General features: G+C 45.7%; 1 protein-coding gene across 4 annotated transcripts in view; it reads left to right on the forward strand.

Annotated features, from left to right (window-relative positions):
- ETV6 (ETS variant transcription factor 6) overlaps positions 1 to 14,480 on the forward strand; it is a 239,477-nt gene that overhangs the window by 173,879 nt on the left and 51,118 nt on the right. The window lies entirely within an intron of this gene.

Below are 14,480 nucleotides of genomic sequence, written 5' to 3' on the forward strand. Positions count from 1 at the left end.
CTCATTGCTTCCTGGAAGCTGCACTTGGCAACAGGCAGGGAGAATGGGAAAGATTTATTTCCCTTTGCCAGAGCTCAATAATTCAGCCTGAGTATTTCAAATCGATACATTTCTTGCAAAGTTTCCAAGGGCTGCATTTAAAAAGCCACTTTGAAAAATTGTCATCCCGTGGCAGCATCCTTGGATGAGACGGGTATGTCAGGGATGAGGCGGGTCTTCCAAACAGACACAGCTCTGCTGAGAAAGGAGGCTTTTAGAAGCAGGAAAGCCAGGTTCGAGCTGACAGCAAGACCGGTGACACCCAAGCAGGCTCTGGAGCCCCAGGCGACTTTGCTTTGTGGGGCTCTTCCTGAGATGAGCAGCCGACTCGCTCCTCCTCGGGCTTGTGTGGGAAATCTGTGATGGACACACAACTGCCTATGTCTTTGAGCTGCAGTTTGTCACTGAGCATGGGGCGGGAGGGCTCACCTGGGGAGATTTTCACCAGGATCGACTTCTTGTGGTGGCAGGTATGGAAGGACGGTCGCAAAAGGTTGGGTGTCTTTCTACTGTCGTCGCTGCTGTTGTTTTAGTCTCCACTAGACCTTCCTTCCTTTTGGAAGTTTTACTTTCACTGGAATAGTTCTTTGGTCCTTTCGGTGGAAGAAGCCATGCTCGCTCGGGTCATGATTTCAGGGTTGTGAGATCGAGCCCCGCATCGGGCTCCATGGTCGGCAAGGAGTCTGCTCAGGATTCTCTCTTTATCCCTCTCTCTCTGCCCCTCCCCCTCAAATAAATTAATTAATTAGAGAGAAAGAAAGAAAAGAAGAAAAAAAGAAGCCATATATTCCCTCCCTTGACATCCATGGCCCGTGGAGGCTATAGTCATTTGATCTTGTCTTCCCTCCGAATCCTATTTCTGTGCTTCCTGCACTTTGGGCTGACTCCCTTTGGTGTGGCCAGAGACCCCTCAGAGTAATGACCACACTTCTTTCACTTACTGCCACGAAACCCAGCAAGAGTTCATCCAGAGACCTAAGAAGATGGGTGCTCTCTTTTACGAGATACCAGAGGGATGCTGTCCTTGCAAATCTGAAGCACTCTGGGACAGAGCCTGGGAAGATGGCATGGTAGCCATGTCCGTGTCAAACTCCCAGAACCCACAGGCAAGAGCAGAGCAACTCCATTGCACAGCCAAAGCCCGTGGATCAGAGCGGAACTGCTGACAAGCTAGCCCCATGATCCAGTGGGGCTTTTTTTTCATATATAAGAGTTTTGTTTGTTTGTTTGTTTTGCTTTTTTAAGATTTTATTTATGTATTTGACAGAGAGACACAGCGCGAGAGGGAACACAAGCAGGGGGAGTGGGAGAGGGAGAAGCAGACTCCCCACTGAGCAGGGAGCCCAATGTGGGGCTCGATCCCAGGACCCTGGGATCATGACCTGAGCCGAAGGCAGACTCTTAATGACTGAGCCACCCAGGTGCCCCCAGTGAGGTTTTTGACAGACATTACAATAGGAAGAGCCCAGAGCAGCCAACAGGTGCTCACTGGGAATCGTGGAGGGTCAGTTTGAGAGGAAGAGCTGAAAGTGAGGATCCTCCCACTGATCCAAGAGCAGTGCGTGCAAACAGCCTGGAGCGAGGCCTAAAGGGTTTGGAGCACTCTCATCTCTGAACTCAGGAACTCACCAGCCAGGTCCTCCTTCCAGGACCACCCCACACTGAGAGGCTGCGGGAGTGAAAGCCAAGTTGAATAGGAGAGGGACAACAGAGACTGAGGAAAAAAGGTTGCCGAAAGGAAAGAGAAGGAGGAAATTTCCACCAGCAGGCTGCCATACATTTGAGCACTGCAGCAACACAATAGAAGAGAGAGCTTTGTCAATTTGGAAGACGCCTTGTTCTAAAAGTTCAGGAAAACCAATTTCACATGAAAACGAGCAACAGAGAAATAGTGAGGTCAAATCCCACACAAGGTTTTTATAAGATAAAACAAAGTAAGAAGGAGAATAGCACTCCTGAAGAAAGCATGCCAAAGAGACGTGGCTTCAGAACCACTCAGAATTGTAATCTGCCATCCAAATGAGCTAAAATTCATTAAGAAAATGATATAAAATATGAGGGGGGACAATATAAATAAGAATTAGGGAAAGTTAGAAATGGAATGCCAGAACTCAGGAAACTAAATGAAAAAAAATTAAAATGAAAGAAATTAAATGAAGGAAAAATCACTTCAGAAATGAAGAGCAAAATAGTAGGAATACAAGATGAATATACAAAAAGGTAATGTTTAAGAGAAACAGAAAGTGGAAAACTGGAAAGTTTTTTAAGATCCAAAGGAAATAAAGCGATTTTTGAGAATTCAAGAGAAAGTGACAAATATTGAAGAGAGGCAAGGAAATCTCAACATGTGGGTATTAGGAGCCTGTGAGGAAGGAAACCAAGCAAGCCCTGTCTGCATCACTCCAGTCTCTGCCTCTGTGTTCACACGGGCCCTCTCTTCTGTGCCCCCTCCCCCACCGTTGTGTTCTCTCATAATGACACTTGTCATTAGACTTGGTCCCACCCGAATAATCCAGGATGATCTCATCCTGAGATCCTTAACTCAATTACATCTGCAAAGATCTTTTTTAAAAATAAGGTCACATTGGCAGGTTCCAGGGATTATGATTTGGACATATCTTTTTGGGGGGGCCACCACTGAACCCTCTTACAGTTGCTGTGCAAGTAGGCGACAGACACAGGATTTGAATTTTATTTTCTAATAAAGGAGCTAAACGCAAATTTTAACGTTTCCAGCAAATTAGCTGTTCTTGCCAAGAAACAGAATTAGACAGCATGCTTTAGATATAGCAGGAAAATAGGAGGTCAGCCTGCCCCCCACCTGGAGGCCTCACCTGACTCACGCTCTGCACGGCCCAAGGGAAGCATCCAGGCGCTATGTGAATGAACATTACTTGGGCCGTCAGGGATGCGCCGCTCATTCTCTTCAGCTGTTTTTCAGACGCTCGGGTCAAAGTTAAAAAAACAGAGCCCTGTCACCAGCACTCAGGACACTCGCATCTACCTGTATTGTAAGCGCCCACCCCTCTCCCAGTGCAGAAGTAAAAGCTCCTTTGAAAGAGTCATACATCTGGGATACCTGGGTGGCTCAGTCGGTTAAGCATCTGCCTTCAGCTCAGGTCATGATTTCAGGGTCCTGGGATCGAATCCCATATTGGGCTCCTTCCTCAGTGGGGAGCCTGCTTCTCCCTCTGCCTCTGCCGCTCCCCCCTGCTTGTGCGCGCTGTCAAATAAATAAAATCTTTAAAAAAGAAAAGTCCTACATCATAAACATTGGCAGGTAAAAGTGAACAAAATCTCCTTCCCTTTGGAGCCTCTGCGCTTCTGCCTCCTGAGCGGCTCCACACCCCGGGGCACTGTCCTTAAAACGTGAGGGTCCTCTCGCTCATCGCTCTGACAGGTTCATCTGACTGTCTCGCCCAGCTAAGGTGTAAGCGGATTATACTGATTTAGGGTATTCCCTCAGCCAGCTTCCCCTTCATCAGACGTCTTCATGCCTTCGTCCAAAGAAGGGACCGATCTAAAACTGCAGACAAGACAGACAACAGAGCCAACGAGAAGGATATTTGGCAGCAAGAGAGAGTCTCCCTCTGGCCACGGAGCGTGCCCGCTCTTCTGGAAGGCGGCGTGGGGTTGCTTTTGCTGTGTTTTTGTTTTTGTTTTGTTTTTTTCATTTTCCTGACTCCCCAGTGACCTTAAGCCCTGAAAACCAGGGGATTAGTAACCTTCACAACTCGGATACCAGGGTATTTCATGGGTGAGGAAGAAAGATTACAACTTTTTTCATGGATAAATGTGCAACATTTCCCTATGAAGATCCTTAGCACAGAAGCAACAAGGGGAGGAGAAGTGGAGAGGAGTCTGACACGCACGCGTGCGCACACACACACGCTCACACACACACACACAAACGCTATGTGAATGATTTCATCCTGCCCCTGTTGCCCTGTCAGGCTGCCCCTCCTCGTGCCCGTTCAGCTGCAGCTCGGGCAGCCTGGAGAAGGAGAGTGGATGGGGCCCCAAAAGGCAACCGACCAGGCCTTTGAAACACTTGGAATCACTCTCCAAAGTGTCAGGGAAGAGGTGAAGGAAGAAGGGGGGAGGGGAAGGGAGAGTTCCCCTTTAAAAGAGGACATGTTCCAAAAGAGCATTGTCTCACAAGTGCGTTAGGTTGCTTGAACCCTGGTCACTTTTTGGGCCGAGGATGTGTTTTCCATGTGTTTTCCGAGGCCTGTGGAGTGAGCTGTTGTAAAAGTTAAACCCTTCTTTCAGGCTCCCTTTTCCCCCTGGCTCCTCCCCTCCCCTTCTCCCCTCCCTCCCAGCCTCATGTTCACCCCACAGGACTCGGTGATAATAGGGACTGTCTCCATCCTGAGAAAAGGCAGCCTGCTTGTTTAAGTTTCCTTGGAATAAAGAGAACCCGGGAGGGAAGGGACCAGGCACAGCTGAACCGCACAAAGGAAAGGCTCTCCCATGCCAGTGACGGGGCAGATCAGGCCCCGTCCAGAATGAGAATGAGTTCTGCTCTTGTTACGCTTTGCAAAGGAATGTTCTGTGGACTGTGGCCTGCACAAGAGATGATCCTGTGTGGTTTAAAAGAGCAAGAGGGGGAAAGAAAGGATATGCATTCTTCTTTATTCAGACACCCGTAGTAGATCATCTGTGTTGTGTGGATCATGCAAATCCAATGAGATCCTTCTGTTCTCCGCACCCCTCCGTTGCCACTGCCAATTAAAAAACCTTGCACCAGCTTTTCCCAGCAGTTTCAGTTTGCCCCCTAAATCTGTTTGAGGAGCATTTCAATTCTTAATATCTATTTTCCTACATTTTTCCCTCTTAAAAATGGACCTCTTAAAAAGTGTGCATAAATATCAGCAATATCTTTCTGCCCTGCAGTGTGAGAAATGCTGCCCTTAATTGCCTCTGTCCTGTAGAAATCCATCTTTCAATCACATCTCTCCTTCAGTGGAGTCTCTCCTATCCCAGGTGCCTCACTGTTCATAAATTAAGATAATTTGCAGTGATTACTCTTCACTAGTAGGAGTAAAAACTCGCAGTATGTTAGCAATGGTTTCTAAAATACCTGAGGAAGGGGCATTCCATATTTAAGGTCAGGTGTGTGCATTTCTTAAGGAAGTGAGCCGCACGGGCCCCCCCACCCCCACCCCGCCCACCCAAGAGTCGCCTTTCCTCATTCCATTGCCCCGCACTCGTTTCGGAGTGAGACAAGGGCAACCTTCCTGCCTCTCTTCCCTTTCCTCTGCAAGATATCAGGAGAGATGTATGTGTGTTTCTCTTCTCACACCTAAATTGGTTCTTACCTGAATTGCCAGTACCTATCGTCAGGCCCATTTGCACACACGAGGCTGAAAAATACTAACCCAATTCTCCAAGGGTCCCTAGATAAACTTGAGGTAGTCTATAAACTTCGAAAATGCGGGCAAGTATTTGTGTGCACGTGCCTGTGCCTTTCGAAAGAGGGTCCGTAGCTCTCACTGAATTCTCAAAAGGGTCCGTTATCTCTGAAACAGAAGAAGTACAGCTCTAATCTGTGCCCCCTCCCCGTTGTCACTACATGCTCAGTCATCTCTCTTTTCAATAGAACTTTAGTTAAAATGTTGATCTTTTGTTCGTCATGAATTTTTTGCATTCATTCTGATTTTTTCAATAACTCATTAAAATATTATTATTTTCCCCAAAATATGTGTTATTACTTTTCATGCTTACTAAGTTCGGGGCACTGACTTAAATTTTGCACCCGCAGTGAGTGCTTCACTTGCCTCACCCTAGTCCAGGACTTACATGGGCTTTCTTCCTCCAGTCTCTCATCTGTTCCAGTCCCTTCTCTACATCTCCTCCTGAGCCATCTCCCCAGCCTGCGATGCACACTGATGATGCCGGACCCCTCCTCAGAGCCCTGTGCTGGCCCCATAGTTCCTGCCAGAGCCTTCACACAGCCTGCGAGAACCCTTGCTCCAGTTTCTGAATCCCCAGTGAGCTGCAGAAAAAACTCCAGTCTCCTGGAGAGGTGTGGCAAAGTACAGCTAATCTGCTATCCAGTCCCTTTCCTACCCAACCCCCCAACACGCACTGAGCACTTCCCGTGTACCAGACCAGTCTTTATATGGATTATCTCGTTTCATACTTAAATTTGCCCAGGGAGATAAGTACTGTTCTTGGCCTCATTTTACTTCTGGGGAAACAGGTTCAGAGATACAACTTACCCAAAACCACTGAGCTAGTAGGTGGCAAGACCAGTATTTGAACTCAGGGCTGAGTCCAAAACCCAAGTTTCAATCTAAAATATTACATGCCTCTCACCACGTTGGGCTTGCTGCCCAAAAGCAGAAATGGGAAGGACGCTTAAGTCATGTTTGTGAGGATGAGTGGCAGGCTCTGGGCTGGTTTTGCTGTCAACAGGTTTGTTGATAAAACCCTTTTGTGAATAAAACTGAGTGAAAGCCCCCCCCCCCCAAAAAAAATCCACAAAATGAAGTCTGTAAGAAAAAAATTTTCCAGGGAATTGAATATGACTTTGAATCTACACATGAACATATAGTATTCTTGCTTTTGGGATTTGGGCCAAAAGACGTTAAGTAGAACCTTCTAACCTCTACTTGAATGCTCAGTGCTGAGAAACGGTAACCTTGAGGACAGAAATAGGAAATGTTTTGGAACTTCTAATTCCCTAGTGACAGAGTTTCTGTGCTGAAAGCAATTTTGATCAAATAGCAACTCCAAGGTTAAAAGCAGACCCAGAGAAATGAGAATGCTGGGCTTGTCGGAGTTACCTCTAAGACCAAGACCAGTGTGGGAGCCTGGAGGACTGGCTGTCAGAAGAGTCTCCTGGAAAGTGCTCTGGGAAGCAGTTTGAAGGGCTCTGAGGATTCTTGGTTTTACTTCGGAGAGTTTATCCTAAGGTAAACCCTGCCTGTCACAACCCCCTTTGCAGAAGGCAGAGGGGGCCCTCTGGGCACTGCTCAAAGTTCTGGATCTATGGCTAAACCAAACCTGCCATGAGAAGTTGAGTTTATGATTGATTATCCCTAATGCCCTTGCATTGTTAGCATGCATTGCAGAGTGCAAGGGATTTTTATATCCATTATTACATCCTTTGGCCCGGACGCAGTTCACTGGACTGATACAGAAGATCTGGGGCTAGACTTCTGGTCCTATGCCCATTGTGACCTTGAGAAAGTCCCTGTACCTCTCTGGGCTTCCAGTCCGTCAGTAAGTACAGTTGTACGAGCCTTAGCTGCCTCACAGAAGAGTTGTGGGATGCCATGGATGGGGCCACGTATGGTAATAGCGAAGAACTGCACAAAGCTGAAGTAGCCTACCTGAGGAGAATGGTGTCGGGTAGGGGAGGGGTGGCAGTCGCAGGCTGCGGAGCTGGCCCAGAGGTGGATTGGGGATCTCTGTACAGCCTGCTGTCACTGGGGGACTGTTGCGTGCCAAGTGTGACGTGAGAGGCATTGAGCAGTCTCCATCAGCTCCATGCGTGCACATTTTAACTCATAACAGGTGCACCTGACAATTAGTAGTTTTATCTCCCAGAAGGTAGAAGAAACGATGAGGGGCACTACGAATTTGGCCCCAGGTCTGGCAAATAAGGAAGAATCGGTTAGCAGAGTAGAATGATGGGAACTTCTGGTGAGAATGAAAACATCATCTTAGAATTGGAAAAGAGAAATGCAAGACATGATCAGGTGTGCTTTCAGACATTTAGAGGAGAAGTACCTGTGGTCTCACAATCCACAGTGCTCTCACACAAGGCAGAAGAATCAGGGTGCTTTTGAAAGTGAACTTCTGGGGCGCCTGGGTGGCTCAGTCAGCTAAGTGTCTGGCTCTTGATTTGGGTTCAGGTCGTGACCTCAGGGTTGTGAGATCGAGCCTCCATTGGGCTCCACGCTCAGCAGGGAGTCTGCTCGAGATTCTCTCTCTCAAGTAAATAAATAAATCTTAAAAAAAAGAAAAAGAAAATGAACTTCTGACATGAACTTCACAGGGCCTTACTCGGACAAGAGGGGAGGAAGGCAGCGGAAGAAGCTGATGAGGCTGTATTGGAGACATTCTCTGGGGAGCTCAAATTTTAAAATAGTTTTTTTTTTTTAAAGTAATGCAGGCTTAATATAAAGAATTGGGAAATAAAAATGAAAAGGAGACAGTAAGCATCACCTATAATTCTACAGAGTGACAGTTGGCCATTAATATTTTTATGTTTCCTGGTGATATTTTTCTATGCATTGTTTGAGATTATCACATATACACACACATGCTATTTGGTGTTCTTCCATATGAATAGATACTCTTTATAAATATTCTGTGATTGGCTGCATAATTTTCTGTCAGAGATGTTGTCCACGTTTGCTTAACTAGTCCTTATTGATGTTCCCAGCTTCCTGCTAGTAAAAATAACACTGCAATGAACATCTTTGTGCATGAGCGATTTCTCTATATCCTAATTTTTTAAGGTAGATTCTCAGAAGTTAACATTTTTAGGGCTCTTAAATTACCACCAAGTTGTTTGCCAGAAAGATCATGCCAGTTTATCTTCCCGCTCTTTTGTGTGTACCAGCCTAATAAACTCAAATTTTAAAAAGATGTATATAGTAGACGGATGAAAAACTTACTGAAAAGGAAAACGCACAAGAGCCATGTTTAGACCTAGAAGGCTAAAACTAAGTGAGCTGAAAATTCACCATGGAAGCTGCTTAAGAAAACAATGAGTCTTGTGGGTGGTTTAAGAATAAGGACAGTATCAGGGCACCTGGGTGGCTCAGTCGGTTAAGCATCCAACTCTTGGTTTCAGCTCAGGTCGTGATCTCAGGGTCCTGGACACTGCACTCAGCAGGGAGCCTACTTGAGATTCTCTCTCCCTCTGTCCTTCCCCTCCATTCTCTCTCGCTCTCTCTCAAATAAATAAATAAATCTTAAAAAAAAAAAAAAAAAAAAAAAGGAAGGAGCACAGTATCAGCACACTGATTGGGGCAGATGGAGTGACATTGACAAGTGGCAAAGAGAAAACGAAATTGTTCAACTTCTCTCTTTCTTCTCTATTCCATCAAGGAAGATGATTGTCAGACTGAAACGAGTATTGCAAACGCTGACATAAGGGAATTAAAGCCCAAGATGGGAGAATTGATGTAAAAGTGAATCTGAGTTGTTCTAAATAAATTCAAAGCTCTTGGCCCAGACAGATGACATAGGAAAATGCAGAACTTACAAGGCTGAGCTCACTGCAGGCCACCACGGTGATCCCTGAGGGTTGCAAGAAATGGAAGAGGTACTGAAAGAAAGAATCTGAACCACTGTTCACCTGATCATTCAGAATCGGAAAGGAAAAGAGAGTGTAGGCAAAGACTAAAAACAGCTAGCAGGATCTGACTTCCAGATGAAATTCAGCACAGATTTTGAAACATACATGTTGTGAGCACTTAGGAAAAAGTTGTCCCTTCAGAGCCAAGCACCCGCTCCTTCTCTTCTCCCTCTAGCCTCTTCAGCCTCTTCAGTAAGGCTGTAGTTACATATTTATAGACATGAAGAAAGCGTTTCATTGAATTTTAGATCGTATCTTTTCGGCGGAGCTTGAAAAATGTAATCCAGCTACCAGAGTATGTACATGGGTTGATCATTGAGCACTTGTGCCCAAAAGGAGCCAATAACTTGATCCGTGTCCGTCTGCAAGGAGGTGGCTGGTAGGTCACTGGAGGGCTACCATCCCAGCCCTCACCTGATCAGCATTTTGTCAGGAACCTGTTGAGGTGAAGGATGCTTATCAAAGTTGCAGATCACATGAAGCTGTGAAGTATGGTTGTTACTAGAAATAGAACCAAATCTGGAGAGACTGCAGCACGCTGGAATGATGGTAAAAAGTAACAAGATGAAATATAATACTGATTAACATATATTCGTACGGTTGGGTTCCAAACACCAGCTATGTATGTGCCGGGAAAGGCAAATAAAAACGACAGTAGTATGAGTAGCTAATATTTATTAGATGCTTGCTGTATTCCACATACCGTCTTATGTGTTTTATATTGTCATCATTTGTATAATCTTACTCTGTACTAGCTTTATGGCCTCTTCACATTTGATAAGCACATCGTCCGTGATTCACTGGTACTTACTCATGGGTTGAAAATTGTCCCCATTTTTCGGTTTAGGCAAGTGAGATACAGAGAGGTTGAGTAACTTGTCTGAGCTCACACAGCTGGGAAATAGTGTGCTGGTGCTCAGTGCCTGCCCGTGCATCCACCGTGGAAATTCACACAACCCCTGAAACTGTTCTCTGGCTCTTTTTTAAATCAGGACTTTAATTTGATGTCCTGCCAAAAACACCAGATAAGCTTAGACAGAGAGGTAGGTGGTTAATAACATGGACTTTGGGCCAAGCCAGCTGGCTTGTCCGTTTCCTGGCTGTGTGACTTTGGCCGAGTCAGTTCAGTTCCCTGTGCTGCAGGTTTTCTCCTTTGTAAGTCGGGATAGTGATTGTTTCTATCCGTACAGTATTGCTGTAGGGATTCAATGAGTTCTGTACAGAGAGCATTGGGGACAGTGCCTGGCACACTGTAAGCTCTTGTAAGGATTTGCTGTCATTATGAGGTACTTGAGAAGCAGGATGGCAGCATTTGAAGAGTTGGGACTGTGGAGCCAGACCATCTGGGTTTGAATCCTAGCGCCACCATGGCTGGTTACGTGTGCCGCATTTTTTGCTCATCTATAAAATGAGAATGAGAATCTCCATAGAAAATATTCAGTCTAAGTGCCCAACAATTGTCAGCTACTATTATCAGTAGAATTCTATTGTCCAGAGGAAGAAGGGTTCTGGTCCTGCTCCCAGTACTATGTTTAGGGATGGGAGCTAAATCTGCTGTCTGGAAGAGGTGGGCGGGTCGGTGAGGGTCTAAAAACTGCAGCAGAGAAGTTATGTTTGGACCAATTTAGGATATTTAATCTGAAGGCAAGATGACTAAGCAAGGAAGTGATAACTTATCTCATTCATGTCAAGGGTTACAGAAATTGTTCTGTGTCACTGAATCAAGTTATGACACAGCATGAGAGGCTTGAAACAAGCAATCTGGGCCAGCTTTATCGTGGTTCAGCCTCTTAACTTTTCGCGGCTTCAGTTTCCTAATGAGTAAAGGTGGGTGGGAGTTGGGCTAGATCATCTCTGGGGTGTCTTCTTCTCTTTTACAATGCTATCCTATCAGCCACAGAATCTGCATCAAAATCCCGTTTACACAGAGAGTTTGGGACAAAGGGTGTTTCTGATGAATGTATACTATAGCAAAAGAGCTTGAACTGAGTAACGTTCAAACACAGTGCCATCACCTCATGACTCCGAGCCCCCCGTTTCCTCTGTTAAACTGAAATGAGAACATGACGGATTTCATGGAGCTTCTGTGAGAATCACGTGAGGTCATACATGTGAAAGCACCTAGTCAAAATGTCATGTTTATTATTGCCTTAGCCGGTTTATAACTTTTCCAAGAATCAGAATAGAAGAAAACACTCTTAAGCACCGCAGTCTACTTAAAATAACTTAATCTGTTTTCCAAGACTCAGAAGATCATTCAGGAAGTTACAAAATCTCAGGGTCATCATCGTGAGCAGGGAATAGTTCGGTAGAAAAAAGGTCCTGGCTGTTTGTATCCTTTGGTTTTTCAGATTCAGATGAAATGGGAGGGTGTTGACTGTTAACCCAGAAAGGAACAGAGATCACGTACTCTAAGCCCCTCATTTTACAGAGGAAGCCACAGAGAGAAATTGCCCCAAATCAGCTGTTAACTAACGGGAGCTTTGGGGGTTAAGTCCAGGTTCCTGACTCCTAGAGCAGTTTCCATCCTTAGTCTAAACACAGCTCGGAAAGCTTGAAATCAGGCTAAGAATGTGCTGATGAAAGTGGCTGCCCCTTTGACCATGGAATCGAAGAACTATATTAGAAGGAAATTTAGGGCCTGGGTGTGTCATTGAAGGGTATGACACCATGAACTTCACTTGACCCACTTGGAAAAAAAAAACCGCAGTAGAATTCTTAGGAATTCTGTTAATCACAGCAGTTCATTTCTTCTGTACAAAATTCTTCTCAAATATGCTCTGAAATGAATTGACATTAAAAATGCAGGTCTTAGTATGGCTCTCATGGGCTTATGATGTGCACGGGGAGTAGTGTAACAGAGGTGCAGAAAAAGGGTCTCTTCCTTTTACTAATGATTAGTAACATCTGTATTATTCAGCTTTGCTGAGTTAAAGTCGCAAGAGATAACCGTAAAGGCGGTTCTATGTGATACGTTCTCCCTCATCTTGTCTATGTGGCTTCTGTTAGCATTAGCCTGAGCAGCTGTGAGCCAGGGCAAGTCTCAAGACCAGTGCCTATGAGCAGTGAGTAGCCAGTGAGGGCGATGCTGTATTCCTGGATGTGTTCAAAGCAGAGTGCCACCTACACCTCCCTCTTCTTCCCATTTATAAATCTACTTCTCCAGGGATATACAGATTTTTTTGCTCTATTTTTAGTCTGTTGATAACCTGAGGAAGCCTCCAAGGATCAAAGTCCGGGATGGGGAGGATTGAGTTCACTCAGTCTTTTCTGAATCCCTAATAGATGCTGCAAATCAATCTGAATTCTGATTCGGGGTGGGAAGTGCGTGCGTAAGCACAGTGTGAGGGATAAGAGCACGGACTCTGAAACTAGACTGCCTAGGTTCGACTCTCAGCCCCTCTTGTTACCATGGCGATATGACCTTGGGCAAATCCCTTCGATGCACTGAGCCCGAGTTCCCTGATCTCATGGGGTTGCTGTGAGCATGAGTTAAATGAACTTATATTTATAAAGCGCTTACAAGAGTGCTAGATGATAGATGTGCTTAATAAATGACTATTAAGCAAATTAAATGGTCCTAATTAGAGTTGCCTCTGGGTCCAGGGCTCTATTCCATTTAGACGCTGTAACTCCCAGGCCTTAGGGCTGTTCGGTTTGAGGAAAGGGGGCTTCTTTTTCCTCAGTCTTCGAGTGAGTCAAAGAGGAAGCAGCACTAGGACTTGACTTTGAACACCGTAGTTTATCAAGCCCCTTTCCAGAAGCTCAGGCAATGTGTTTACCTTTTCTTTATGCTAAGGGAAGAGTGTGACTCTGGTCAGTGTCCTGGGTGGCCTCGAGCAGGTAGCTTAGTCTGTTGGGGTCACTTTGGTAAACCTGCTAGGATTACCATGGTATTCCCTGGACTGACGGTGACTCGATGGGCCCCTTTTGCACACAGCCCAGAGCACTCAAGTCGGTTCCCCAGGAGGGGGTTTCCGCGGTGGCTCTGCTTGGCTTCAGGGACTGGGCTGTGGGAGACAGTAATGGGAAGTGAAAAGAGAAACTGTCGCCCTTCACCAGCAGGGCTGTTTGAAGTGTGTGACTCTTCTTGTATTTAGGGAAAAGATTACTCATGAGTATTTTCTTCCATAGAATATAAAGAACCTCAAATTACTACTTGTGTCCCCCACCCCCTTCTCACCCGCCTCCCTCCGGTTCAGTGAATCCTCTGCAGACACTTCAGCATTTTACTCTCATTTCCCCTCCTGAGTGGGATTCGGTTCTGTATTTGCTCTGGCACTCACACTTCCAATAAGCTACCCCATCGTTTTTCCTGTTTCCGATTGAGCATCTTCTGCCCTGTGGCCCACCTACCCCCAGGCTCTTTCCTAGGCCAAGCTGCACTGGAACCTCACACTCGGCCCCAGGATCTGGTTATACCCATGCTGTTTGTGTGAAGGAGAGGAAGGGGAAAGTTCCTAGTAACAAATCACTAATCGCTGTGCTGTTCCTGTTCAGAGGTGACACCACTGACAATAGGAAGTAAACGCTAAGGTTTCTTACAGGTTCAAAAGTTGAGATCTTGCAGAGCCATCCTCACGCCCACCCCCATTTCATTGTGATTGAGATACGTGTTTTCAGGGTCATTGGAAAGAGTAGGGGCACCTTCTGTATCCAAGGACCATTTGAAATGGGCATTACTTCTTGGCATAGTTAAGAGTCAGAAATAAAACCTTGAACTCTTTAGTGGCTGTGTTTTAGTCTCAAGATCATAGAGCAGTAGCATACTGCACATTCTTATTTTATGATGCCACTTTTTTTTCCATGTAAAGTTATTAAACGTACAAAACAAGAAAAAGAACTCTTAAACGCCCATCTCTGATTAGGCCAGTGCCCATAGTTCTTTCTTGGTGCCCTACATGATAGCCTACTTCAGAAAGGACTTCCCCAGAGCTAAGGGAAGCCAGCTACCATTCTTCAAAACTAGACTTTGCAAAGGAGCCACCTGGAAGACAGAGCCAATAGTCATGCCCAGAAGCCCTGGACCTTCTCCAAGGGATCTGAGCTGTTCGTTCCCTGGTCCACTAGGGAGGAAAAGCAGCCCATCCAAGTAGACCAGACAGTTCTTTGTGATACTTAA

The sequence above is a fragment of the Leptonychotes weddellii genome, chromosome 5, assembly GCF_054177405.1.
Source record: "Leptonychotes weddellii isolate Sample4059 chromosome 5, ASM5417740v2, whole genome shotgun sequence".
NCBI classification, from domain to species: Eukaryota; Metazoa; Chordata; class Mammalia; order Carnivora; family Phocidae; genus Leptonychotes; species Leptonychotes weddellii.